At 37.6% G+C, this 13,982-nt stretch overlaps 1 non-coding gene across 1 annotated transcript; it reads right to left on the reverse strand.

Annotated features, from left to right (window-relative positions):
• Window positions 1-678: 678 nt before the first annotated feature.
• LOC121211577 (small nucleolar RNA R71) lies at window positions 679-785 on the reverse strand. The gene has a single exon (XR_005906799.1). It is a non-coding gene; the product is annotated as a small nucleolar RNA R71 (small nucleolar RNA).
• Between the last annotated feature and the right edge of the window lie 13,197 nt (window positions 786-13,982).

The following is a 13,982-nucleotide window of genomic DNA, read 5'->3' on the forward strand; positions in this document are numbered from 1 at the left end:
TTTATTACTTTAGCCATTTATTTTTCTTTTTAAATTTAATTTTTATTTATTATTATTATTATTTACTAATTTACTTTTTCTTTCTCTTAGCAGGTTTTTATAGTTTATGACTAGAAGAAACCTGTCAGGACCACTACTTTTTGACGAAGAAATCGATCGCACAGTTTGTAGAAACCAAAGAGAAATAAGGTGAAGCTTAAGATACACAGAGAACGAGCAAGAGGACGATACTTAACCCCCAACCGAAGACATGGCTGAAAAGCAAGACAATCAGCTACCTCCTGTAATTGCGATTAATCAAAATCCTGCTCCACGCACTATGTATGATTATGCTAATCCTTCCTTAATAGGAACTGAATTAAGCATAGTTAGACCTGCCGTAGCTGCAAACACTTTTGAACTAAAACCTAACACTAATCAAATGATACAACAATTTGTTCAATTTGATGGTTTGCAAGATGAGGATCCCAACGCTCACTTAGCAAATTTTTTGGAACTACGTGATACATTTAAAATTAATGGTGTTTTTGATGATGCCATTCGTCTTCGGTTATTCCCTTTTCATTGAGGAACAAAGCTAAACAGTGGTTGAACTCATTACCACGAGGGTCAATCACTACTTGGGAACAAATGACCAAAAAATTTCTATTAAAATATTTCCCGCCGGCTAAAACGGCCAAATTACGTAATGATATCTCTTCGTTTGTGCAGATGGACTTAGAAACTCTTTACGATGCATGGGAGAGATACAAGTACTTACTGAGAAGGTGCCCTTACCATGGGTTACCTCTTTGGCTTCAGGTTCAAACGTTCTATAATGGCCTGAATCCTTCGACTCGGCAAATGGTTGACGCAGCTGCTGGCGGAACCATCACTAATAAAACATCTGAAGATGCTTATAAGTTTATAGAGGAGATGTCACTGAATAACTATTAGTGGCAAGTCATGAGGACAAAACCAACGAAAACAGCCGGGGTTTATAACATTGACTCGGTCACCATGCTCTCTAATCAGGTAGAACTCTTGAATAAGAAAATTGATGGTTTTCTTAGTTCTTCACAGGTTCACCCAGTAATGCAGTGCGAAGCAAGAGGAGGTGGATCCAGCAATTCGGAATACCAACCTTATGGCCATAACATGGATAACTAGCAGTTAAATTACATGGGTAATAATTCTCGATCTCACTTACAATGCAGATTGGAGGAACCACCCAAATTTCTCATGGGGAGGCCAAGCAAATCAGAGACCACCTCCAGGCTACCAACAACCACCCTACCAACAGGAAAAGAAGCTGAACCTTGAAGAGATGCCCTCAAAGTTTATACCAGTGTCAGAAACTCGTTTCCAGAACACCGAGGCAGCACTTAAAAATCAACAAAAGTCTATCCAAGGGCTTGAAACTTAGATAGGCCAGCTTTCCAAACTAATCTCTAAACGACCACAAGGTAGCTTGCCAAGTAATACTAAATCCAACCCAAGGGAACAAATCAACACGATTAATGTTCAAGATGAACAAGGATTCATTGAGCTTGAGCTAGAACCGAGGCAAGAAACTATGGTAAGCAGAGGCCAAGGTGAGGTAGGTCATAATAAAAACAAATTAGTGAATGTCGAATATAAACCTCGTGTGCCATACGCGACATGGAAAGACCACTCAGATGAACGATTTGGTAAATTCCTTAAACTCTTAAAAAAATTACACATTAACTTACTGTTTATTGAAGCTCTATCACAGACACCAAACGCAATGAAATTTTTAAAGGAGCTTTTAGCAAATAAGTGAAAGTTGGACGAGGCGTCGCATGTGGAGCTAAATGCAGTTTGCTCAGCTATTCTGCAAAATAAGCTACCGAACAAATTAAAAGATCCAGGGAGTTTTACAATTCCTTGCTGAATTGGTAGTTTAGATGTTAATAATGCATTAGCTGATTTAAGGGCTAGTATTATCGTCATGCCCTACAAAATGTTCAAACAATTAGGTCTTGGGAAACCCAAACAGACTAGGATGAGCATTCAATTAGTAGATAAAACTATAAGATTTCCTAGGGGTATTATTGAAGATGTGCTAGTTAAAATCGATAAATTTATATTTCCCGTGGACTTCATTGTTCTAGACATAGAAGAGGATAGCAACACTCCTTTAATTCTAGGAAGGCCCTTTTTAGCAACTGCTAAAACGATCATTGATGTTGGCACAGGTGAACTCACACTCCGTGTGGGAGACGAAACAATCACCCTCCAAGCTCGCAATTTTAGCAACACATCGGAAAATGAAGTTGATCGTTTAACCTATTCTACTAGAACTGACAATATGGTACAACTTACTTTGCAGGAAATGAGTTTGAAGAAAGTACATGAGCCATTCTCAAGAAATGGTAGAGGACCTATTCATGAAGAACGAAGGCTACAAAATGAGGAGCTAGATGAATGGCAGACGCATAAACCAAGAACGCATGATAAACCAGAACTATGCCAGAACAAGCTCAACACCTTCCTACATCAACTTAAGGTTGAAGATAAAGTCTTATTAGATGCCGCAGATCCTCACATTGTCACTACCACACTGAATGAAGAAATCCCTCTTAGGTACTTGGCATTTTCCCATTCAGAATAGTCGAGGTAAGTCATCCCAAGTTCGGCACTTTTAAGGTTAACAACACCCGTCTGAAACCTTATTTTGATGAGAATGATAGCAGGAATGAGGAGTATAAACTCCTCGAACCACCATGACCATTCAATGGAGAGGTAATTCGAGCTTAGACTATAAATAAGTGCTTCTCGGGAGGCAACCCGAGTACTAACTGTATTAACTTCTTTAAAATTTAGTCTTTAACACCTAACTTACTAACGGAGCTCTTGAATACAGGTTTTCCACAGAGACACGACCAAGCACACGGGCGTGCTTAGGGCCGTGTGAAAACAGGGCAACATTTCTCCCAAACACGGGCTACCATAAAATGCCACGGCTGTGCGACATGGCCGTGGTCGATCCTGCTAAACAACACGGGCGTGCGACACGCCCGTGTGGAAGAACCATGGGTGAACCTGTTAAAACAGCACGGGAGTGTGACACGCCCGTGTCTAGCACCCTTGGTCGAACCTGTTAGATTGACATGGGCATGGGTCTACCTACACGGGTGTGGGAGAAGCGAACAACGCCAGACACGACCGTGTGAACCCACACGCCCAAGGAACACGGGCTTGTACTAAATGTCAGACGTGTCCAAACTCAAAATTTGCGAATCACACGGGCTGAAATTAGGGAACACGGGCGTGTTACCTAGCCGTGTACCCCAAAATCTATAAATAAGTTGAACTATTCATTATCTTCTTCACCCAAAAACGCTAACCCCAGCCACTGCAAGTCCACACGCCCTCCCTGCCTCGCTCGTGCGCCGCTTCCAACTTCATTCCTGACGCTTAATCCTCTATTTTTTAGCATTTGTTCATTCTTTTCCCTTTAACTCCACTCATTTTTAATGCTATAATCTTCATGTATCTCACACTATGCTATCATTCAAGTTTCATTTCTTTTAGATTAGTTATCATTCATTCCACATGACATATTTTTATGAAACTCTCATGCCTTATTCACTTATTCTAAATCAATATTCATAGTTTTCAATTACTTCTTGTTATTTACCATTCAACTCATGCCATGTGCTAGATTTATGCTCTTTATATTTCCATTAAATTCTTGGCCATTTTTTTACCCATATCACCATGCTAGTGCTACAAAAGTATGCCATTGAACTTATTGTTTTAGTTAGTTTTAGTAGTTGTGGTTGAAATTATGATTCTTACTTAAAATTTGTCTTCGTTTTACTTTGACCACTCATCAAGACGACTTGATGATTTTATTTGCAGGTACCATGTTATCTTCACGTGGTAAAAAGGCCGCTGTCCCTGCTTCAAAGAAAAGGAAGGGAGCGTCATCTCCCTCGGGTCCTACCACAGAAGTTTGTCACCCTTTCCTGAGATTTCCCATCGGGCCCCAAGAAGAACTATTCCAAATACTTCGGGCCTGACCTTTAATTGCGGGCCGCTGCATCGACTGGGCTACGGTAGAACAAGTTCAGTTGGCTGAAGCGATTCGGGACCTCCTAACCACTGATCCTTGGGAGCTTTTCTTTGGGATCATCGAGCTGACTTATCTCGAGCTTACGATGGAATTATGCTCCACATTTCATCTTCAAAACGTGATGATGAACTACGATGATCCTAGCACGGTCCAATTTTGCCTAGGCGGATTAGTCCGCCAGCTCAGCGTCCCAAAATTTGGTACGGCGCTGGGTTTATATACGGAAGAATTCAAGGAGGAGAATGACTTACATGCTCTCAATTGCCACATCCATCGTTCTCCTTCATGGTGCTGGGACGCACTAGTACCAGGTGGGGCCACCTACAATCGTAGCCGCTCCAAGGAATTGGCTCTCCCTCCATCTCTGAGGTACCTTCACATCATTTTGGCTCACAAGATTACAGGAAGGCGAGAGAGCACCGACGTTGTTAACACTCACGACGCCTACTTTTTATGGTGTATGTCGCACGGGCACGTCATCGACCTTACCTATTTCATCGACCTCGCGATTCAGCACTAGACGAAGCGGTATAGGAAGGGGGTCATCTCTATTGGCCCCTATGTTACTCAGTTGGCTCGACACTTCGGGCTCCTCAGCACCGCAACCCAAGAATCATCCTTAACCCTCATTGGCCAGATGTTTCCACAAGGCATCTCAAGCATGCTTAGCATGAGGATGATGAAAAAGCGCCGAGGAACCTACCCTCCTCAATATCGTCTCGCCCAATCTACTAAGGAGGAGGCCTACGAGGACATTCCTGATGATGTCCTTCCATAGCACGAGGACGCACCGTCTCAGCCACCACCACCCTCTCGTCCAGTTTATGCGGCGGCTTCATATGCTGACATCTCTGAGTGCCTCACTCGATTCGAGCAGTAGTGTTTTCAACGATTTGACAACATTGATTGTACTCTACAGTAGATTTGTCAGCATCTCCACATCTCATCGCTAGTCCCACCTCGCGAACCATCCAGCGATGAAGATGTTTAAAAACATTTATTTATTATTTTATGTTTTTAATTTTTATTAAAACTACTTTTTATTCTTTATTAGACTTTAGAATTTTATTTTTTAATCATCAATTTCATTTATTTCTTTATGAGTAATTATTCTTCCTAATATCCCCTAAAAAGTTCTTTATTTTATCATAGTTATATAGAGCTCCTAAGCTCATCATTGTATAGGAACTAAAAACTTCACCGGGGGAGGCTCTCCACGACTTACATGTCCTGATAGACCACGACCATAGCTACTACTAGATATAATATTCTTTTGGTGCAGGACTTATGAACTAATGAACCTCTACCACCGCCGGAGTATCCTCCTCCACTCTTGCACCGATTATTCTCCAAAACTCCAGTTTGGGGAATTCATCATACAGGGAGTTTCACTTCTCCCCCTATCTTACGATTATAAATTTTTTATCTATCTATCTTTGTATATTGAGGGCAATATACATCTTAAATGTGGGGGGTATTTATTTCATTATCAGAGAAATCCCTGAATGACTGCCTTCTTCTCTTGAAAAGCTCTCATATCATATTTATGATAAATTTTGATTGATTTATGATTTTGATTGATATATCTTGAACTAAAACATAAGCATTTATGAATTGATTGTTTAAACTTTAAGACATTGTAGAATAAAGCATGATAATTTTATTTTTAAGAATTTAAAATCTTAGGTTGTTTCCCCAAAGTTTAGGTATTACTTTGAGTTGGAATTCACAAGTTCTAAACATAAAAAAGCCATAATTTTTGTGAGATTTTTGAGCCTTTTGAGCATCTATTAATTCTTCCATGCTCACTTTTATTATTGCTTTGAGTGCATCAATATTGAACTGTTATTCTAGAACTTGCTTGAATATGCATGTCAAGACCACACCATTTGATTTGATATGTCAAAAATGATTAAGGCACTTAGGATTAACCCACTCATGCCATGAAAAGCCTACCTCCACGATTAACCCTTAGTAAACCCTGTTGAGCTAACAAGCCATTTCTTGTATTACCCTTAAATTAATTTGATCCCCAATTTTTTGTCGAGATTGAAATTGGAATAGTTGCTTAGCTAAGTTTTATTCTACTTTGTATTTAACTTGTTCTTAAAAAAAATGTGTGTATACATCTTAATAGTAGTAATCTTCTGAGCTAAAGAAATTAAAATTCCATATTCTGAGAAAAGCTCTGTTGTATGCAATTGATGACTAGCCATTGTTCTAGTTAAGAAAATTTTTCAAGTCAATCTCGATTCTAACCTTTTCTTTCAGCTTGTGACCACACCCCCTAACCAAGCCTCATTACAACCCTCTAAAGACCTTTTGATTGATGTATCATCTCAATTTATAGTGGTGGAGATTTGATTTTCATGTAAGCCTATGGTAATAATTTTTCATTATTGACTATTGAGTGCTTCAATTATTGTCCTTAAACACCTCGAGTGATTTGAGTGAATCTTTAGTGAGGATGTGAAACTCTGTGATATTCTGAATCTAAAGTAATTACTTAGATGAGGGGAGACACCTATGTTTGCATGATTAAATACTCAACTTGGAATGCTTGAAACTTTTATGTTCTTTTAGTTGAATTCTCAATGTATGATTACCTATGGATTATTTTGAGATATTATCAATAGAAATTATAAATTGAGAAGAATTTATTTTGATTATGAGTTGAGAAGTTTGCTTGAGGACAAGAAAATGCTTAAGTGTGGGGGTATTTGATAAACCGTAATTTATACATATTTTTACCCCATGTTTAACACATTTTATGGATGATTTCCCATTAGAATTGGTGAATTCGATGCTCCTAATGCTTTAATTTCATGTTTTATACTTAGGAGAGCATAGGAGAGCGAAAGGAGTGAGAAATAGGCCAAAAACAGAGAAAAATGGGCCAAAGTACAAATTTAACACGGCCTGGACCTCCTCACACGTGTAGACCACACGGCCGTGTCAATTTGGTAGATTCGAAGCACGACTCACACATACGTGTCCCTCCCGAGCCCAAGTTGAGTCTGATTCAGAAAAGGCCAATTTTGAGGGCTTCTAGGCATTCTAAAGCCTATAAATACACCCTAGAGAAGGAAAGTAAAGGGAGGCACGGAGAGGAAGGAAGGAATTACTCGAAGGAAGCTGATTGATCCATCTTAGAAGCTGGAGTCAACATCAAGACTGAAGATCTCCCCTCAATTTCCCTTCAAGAGTTTTGGGTTTTCTTTATGTTTTGTATTCGTTATTCTTCTAAGATGTTTTGCTTTTTAGTTATGAACTAAATCCCCTAAATACCTAAGGGGAATGAAACCTAAGATGAATCTTGTTATTATTTTCTGAATTGTATGATAAATATTTAACTTGTTCTTAATTATGTGTTCTTAATTCTTGTTTTGATATCCCAGTATATTGATTCAAGATAAGCTCTTATTTAGAGGAGGAATAGACCTTGTCTAAGAGTACATTTGTCGTAATTAAGTGGAGTTGTTTGCACGCCTAGACATAGGGTGACAAGATTTTGCCGGATTAGGGTGAAACCTAATAAGAGGATCCATAGGTCGAGTTAATGCAACCCTAGAGTGTTAATTAGAGAAAAGTTTCAATTATTCAATCTAGGGATTAGACGTTATTAGTCTTGAATAGGGATAATAACATAACTTAGGGATCTCTATGGAATAAGTTAAATGAATAAGTCGTCCGATTCAGAGCCAGATAACAAGTACAGTCTAGGTGGATTTTTCCTTAGATATTGTCTTAATTCAATCATTTTTCCAAAAGTAATTCCCCAATTCCATTATCTGTGAATTCTTAGATTAGTTAATTAGTTATTTAAAACAAAACCACCTTATTTTTGGGCTAGATAATAAAAAGACAGTCATTACTAGTACTTTTAGTTCCTTTGGGTTCGGCAATCCGGTCTTGCTATAACTATTCTACTGTTCGATAGGTACACTTGCCTACATAGCGCTAATAGTTAGTTTCAAGAATGATTAATTATAAATAATTAAAACCTATCACGAAATCACGCAATCAGTAAACCAAATATTTTTAGTGACTGAAATTTTTAAGACCAAAAATTTATTTATAATAGAATGGAGAGGAGTGGAGAGAAATTATATTACTGAGGGATGATGAAACTTGGTATTTGAGAGCCGTTTCATAGCTGTAGGGAATGGTCTATTTGTAAAGGAAAACCTTAAAAGTGAGCTGGAACATATTCTAAACATGTTGAAGTGTATAAAATATCCAAATTATTTCATCCAAATAATTACGAGGATGTAATGAAAATTTCTTGCATTTATTGACACCTATAAGTATGAGCTATTCGATGAAATTAGAGAGATGCTTCTTGAAACGGTCATATCATCACACATATCAAGAGAAAATGCTGTTATTGAGTTTTATGTCGAGTTTGCTGATGCTGGTGGATTTGGCCCATCTTCGACTACTGTCGCGACTAATACGAGTACCAAAGCTGAAGTAGAAAGTCCTACTACCCAGTTGTACAGTGGGTTTTCTGGCTTTCCTCAAAGCAGCCGCTACGATATTCTTGAAACATCTATGGGCAAACACTTATAGGTCTACCGCATCAATCAAAACTTTGGGGGTCAATTCTGGTAGGGCTATCAACATAACCCAAATCTAGATACTCAGGCTCGACATTCAATCAGTGCATTTGATTTCAACTTCAGTACTGGGTCGATGTTATGGGGCAAAAGCAGTTATACCAGGGGATCATCGTTGTACACTAGTCATCACTCAGTTGAATATTCTAGTGGGCACATGGGTGACAGGAGAATCGCTGACCTACTCCTTTTGACGAGGGCTGACGAGGGTACGTCCAACACCGTGCTCGAAGGTGACAATGAAGGCACGGACGAGAAAGTGGATGTAGGTGAGGAAGAAAGGGTTGTGGAAGTAAACAAGGGTGAGGAGTCAGAACTTGAGCCAATCCAATAGTGCAATCCGGATTGTTCAAAAGTGGAACTATTTTCCAAATTGGATCCGGTTACAACGAAGCCAAAACGTTATGAGTGTGACGATGACACCTCAGACAATGCTTTGAATCCAGATGCGGGATTCAGGGTGTATGAACTTCTGCCCCACATGACAAACATCGGCCTATCGACCAATGGTGGTTTCGAGTTTTTGTGGCTTCAGTAAAAAACACTTGGTCATACAAGCACATATTGTAATGTATGAGTACTGGAAATTGGAATGGAATATCCCAACAAATATTCTTTTCTTGCTGCACCGAAGCAGTACAACATCAAGAATGGCTTGAACTATTATGTTACTATCACATGTGAATATGATATGTGAATTGTGCAAGTATCACGTCATATCAAGTAATAAAGTGATAAGTGAGATCATCTCTATAGGGATCGGATTAGGTACAAATGTGGTTATGTTATTGTAATGAATTACAATTAATGTTATGGCAAAACCAAGTTAAGTACTCAGTGGTAATTAAAGTAGTAAGGATGTGTACAAAATGTATATTGACTATTACTGAAAAATGTTTAGGCAAAGCAAGAGTAAAATTGCAATGGCAATTATAAAATTAATTACGTAAAAAATCTACGAACGAAGAAATAAATAACTAAGACTGTTATAGAAAAGATACTATAGTAAAGGATTAAGGGTCTACAATGTGATTTGGAAGGTTGGGATTATTTAAAACCTGCCCTTATTTTTTCAGTAATGCCTTAGCAAAATCGTACTCAATCTATTGCTTAGAAGAGACCAAAAGGGACCTACTTTTTTCGAGAACTAGATCTCAAGTTACCTGGCCTATGTCTGTAGGCCTTGAACGGTATCTTGCACTACTTTGTCTTCATTCTATACAAATACTGCTTGTATCATTCAATTCCAGTCCAACTAATCTAACCTTTTCAAAATGAGATTCAGTTTATGGGCATACTGCACACTCATCTATGTCTAGAAAATGTATGCATACAATTGGGAAATAAAAACAATTGAATGAAATAGTATATTAAATCAAATATATGCTTTAACCATTAACGACAATAAAAGTTTTATCATGGAATCCCAACCCTATGAGATTTATCTCATGAGTTGGAAATTAAAATTCAAGTTCAAAATAACACCTAACATCATTTCAATCAGATTTATTCATAGGAGATCAGATTAAGAAATAATGGAAGAATTTAGAAAGATGGTTGTTTCCAAACCAATCCGTAACCCAGCAGCACAATGCCCTGTGGTGGTTGAGAGGGACTACCTTTGGTTTCCTTTTTTCGTCTCTACTCAACCGCTACCCTCTATTATTGCCTCTGGATCTCCTCACCTTTTAGGGTTTCCTCTTTTTGCTTTTTATAAGCTTTTTTCTTCGGGTAAATCCAACAACCCCAGATATCTTCTCCTATTTTTTAGGCAAATTTTTTTGGTACAAGTAAGTTGGGCTAAAATTGTTATGCGTTGAGTGTTGACTTGATCTTCCTGGAATTTCCACAACATTCATGTTGGCAAACTGTCCAAACTTTTGCCAGGACAAACCTTCATTCCTTTATTTCTTTCTCTGCATCCCACACCTGCCAATTTCTACTAAATAAATCATTCCGGCAAACAAGTAAAAGTAACATATAATAACATTTAAGCATAATCCAATCTTCTAAATGTAATGCAATGAAAATTACGAATGGAATGTCCTAAAAATGCAACTAAATTTACTTAAGTGTAGACAATTGACCTAGTCTAAAGGCATTAATTATAACTTTTTTCAGGAGTTATAACACCCCCAAATTTGAGTTATTTCTTGTCCTCAAGCAAGATATGCATGAATGCATGAATGTAAGAATTTTCATAGCAACATAATCTCCTTTGTATTGTTAGACCATTAAGAGAGCATTTTGTACTTTAGTTCTCAGCAATCTTCTGTCTAAAATTTTGATCAAGTTTCATAAGATTATTTAGCAAAGGCAGTATAGAAAATATTTTTCGAAAAGAAAGAAAAATCCTAAGTATTCATGCAATTTTCATTATAGCAAGTATCTCCTAGTTCATCTTTTAACTAACTTAGTTCCCTCCCCTTTTTTCATTTGGCCTTATACATACTCAATTAAATACATATCCATTTATTATGCCTATTACTAAGGGATTAAGCTCGTCAAATGATTCTTTGACTCGATAATTACAATAGAGCATGCACTAAATTGTCGAGTACTCAATCACGTCATGATTTGAATACTTACTCATGAAGCTAAGGCTTTTGACTAAATAGATGAATGAAGCAAACAACTACCTCCTTAGCTACTCAACTTGTTACTATAGTGGAGTGCCCCTAATTTTCTTTTCTTTATTACACACTCTTACTTGGACTCACCTTTTTAGTCAGCAGCACGATGGAGCAAATAAAGTGGTGCTGACTTACTTAGCAATTCTAAGCATTAGAGTATTTGATAGCATTTTTTTCCTTGAATTTTCTTAAACTTTGCCACTTTATTCATTATTGATTATTGCCACTTACTAATCCAATTTCACAACTTTATAAGTTTATTGAAGAATTAAGCTCCTCATCAAACATCATAGACAAAAACACACTCATCAAAGTCTAAACAATTCCTAGCAGTCATATATGCCATGGCAGAATGAATGACAAATATCTAATGCAGTCTAAATGCATAATACAACCCCAAACCTAAGGGATGCATTGCCCTCAATGCATGTACAAATATGAATCATGAATGAAAGAACATATATATGTACATAATGAGATTCTCGAGCTTGACATTGAATGGTGGTAATTTAATTGCAGCAAGTGGTCTTTCGTGCATTCATCTTATAACGTAACGACCTTTTAAGTAAACTGAGTGGTACATCCTCCTCTTCGATATCAAATCTGGTGAGTTCATCAATAATTTGATCGATCTCACGATCCTATTCAGTCATCGGTTCAGTAGAAGGAGGTAGAGCAGCCGTAGTATTGTCCACTGGTAGTGCAGTTGAGGGTTTTGCTTCCTCTTCGTCGTCACGGTCTGTCTCAATGCTGACAGACTCTGTTTTCTCTAGTTCTTCCTTCAGTGCTTTGGGTGTATTCTCTTCATTTGTAGGATTCATCTCATCGGGCTCTACATCACTGACCCTTTTCCCTCATACAATTTATTAAACAAAGGAGATGAAATAACTAAGAGAAATTTAAATCGACAAAATGAAATAAAAATAAAAAGAATTTTCAAGATGTTGAAGTTAAACATCTTGAAGATTAATGGACTAATTGTCTCGCTCTACATGAGCACCCTAATAGTGCTTCAAATGTTATCCATTAACTTTAAATGTGTCCCTCATTTTCATGTCCTTGACATAAACGACTTTATGGGAATATACATGACCTACCAAGCATTTCTCATCAAAATTGAAGGCTTATTTTTCTCTAGCAAAAGGTGCAAAGGTCTCCCCTCAAATGAATCTTCGTCACTATCAAAATTGCTGTGGCAAAATCTCATGAACTCTTCCTCCACTACTACTCCTACCAAGTTAGCAGCACGACGTTATTCATTCTCATTGGCACATTTCAGCGCATTAAATACGTTGAACGTGACCTGTTGATCATTCATCCTTATGGTTAGTTCTTCTTTCTGTACATCGATTAAAGTTCTACCTGTAGAAAGAAAATGTCTTCCAAGAATAATTGGTATATCTTTGTTAGTTCACATTCTAAAATAATGAAATTTGCAGGAAAAATAAGCTTATCTACTCTTACTAGTACATCATCAATTTTACCTTCCAGATGTGCGTAAGACCGATTAGCTAGCTGTAGCGTGACTGTTGTAGGTCTTGCCTTCCCAATTCCTAGCTTCTTGAAAATAGATAGAGACATTAGATTTATACTTGCCCCTAAATCACGTAACACTTTACCAACATAATGATTTTCAATTAAACCTGGGATAGTGAAACTCCTTAGGTCCTTCAACTTTGGAGGTAATTTATTCATCAACACTGCTATGCACCTTTCAGTTAGAGCAACAGTTCCAAATTCTCCCAATCTTTTCTTCTTCGACAATATATCTTTCATAAATTTCACATAATTGGGCATCTGTTCCAAAGCTTCTACTAACGGTATGTTGATATGGAGTTGCCTCAAAACCTCTAAAACTCTTTTGAACTGAACATCCTATTTAGAATTTTGTAATCGTTGAGGAAAAGGTGGAGGTGGTTGTCCTTCATGTTGTTGATATTGTTTTGCTGTGACATTTTTATTGGTAACATAATCTGATTTTGCAGCAACAATATTTTGTTTAGCCTTTTCAGTTGTAGTGTACTTTTTAGATGGCTCTGAGATCTTTACATGGTAGTTATTCGAGTTATCATCTCTTGCCATGGTATCTTAACAACTTCATTCAACTGAGTTCCACTTCTGAAAGTGATCACTTTGCAATGCTCTTTCCTCTATGATCTCAAATTCTCAATATCACTTGGCAAAACACCTTGTGGCCTCAAATTCAAAGCAATTTCTATCTACCCCACTTGATTCTTAAGAGCTCGGAGGGAAGCAGCTTGATTCTGAATTACATCATTATTCTTATACATATATTCCTTCAACAAGGCTTCAATAGATGATGATGATAATGAAGTCGATGCCTAACCTTGCTGGACATTTTGTTTCGGCATAGGTTGAGTATAACCAGGCGTTGCACTGTTTGCATTCTGTCTCCCAACTTTGTTTAGATTTCCCACACCTTGATTATTCCAACTAAAATTTGGATGCTACTTCCACCATAGATTTTAGGTGTTGGAATAGGGATATTATCGTGGTTAAAATTACCCATGTAATACACAGATGCTAGATTTGCTGGGCATTCGTCAAAAACATGGTATTCACCACGATAAACACATGATAGTTCAGCTAATTTCATCTCCTGGACTACAGTAGGCCTTTTTATTTTTT

The sequence above is a fragment of the Gossypium hirsutum genome, chromosome A12, assembly GCF_007990345.1.
Source record: "Gossypium hirsutum isolate 1008001.06 chromosome A12, Gossypium_hirsutum_v2.1, whole genome shotgun sequence".
Lineage (NCBI taxonomy): Eukaryota > Viridiplantae > Streptophyta > Magnoliopsida > Malvales > Malvaceae > Gossypium > Gossypium hirsutum.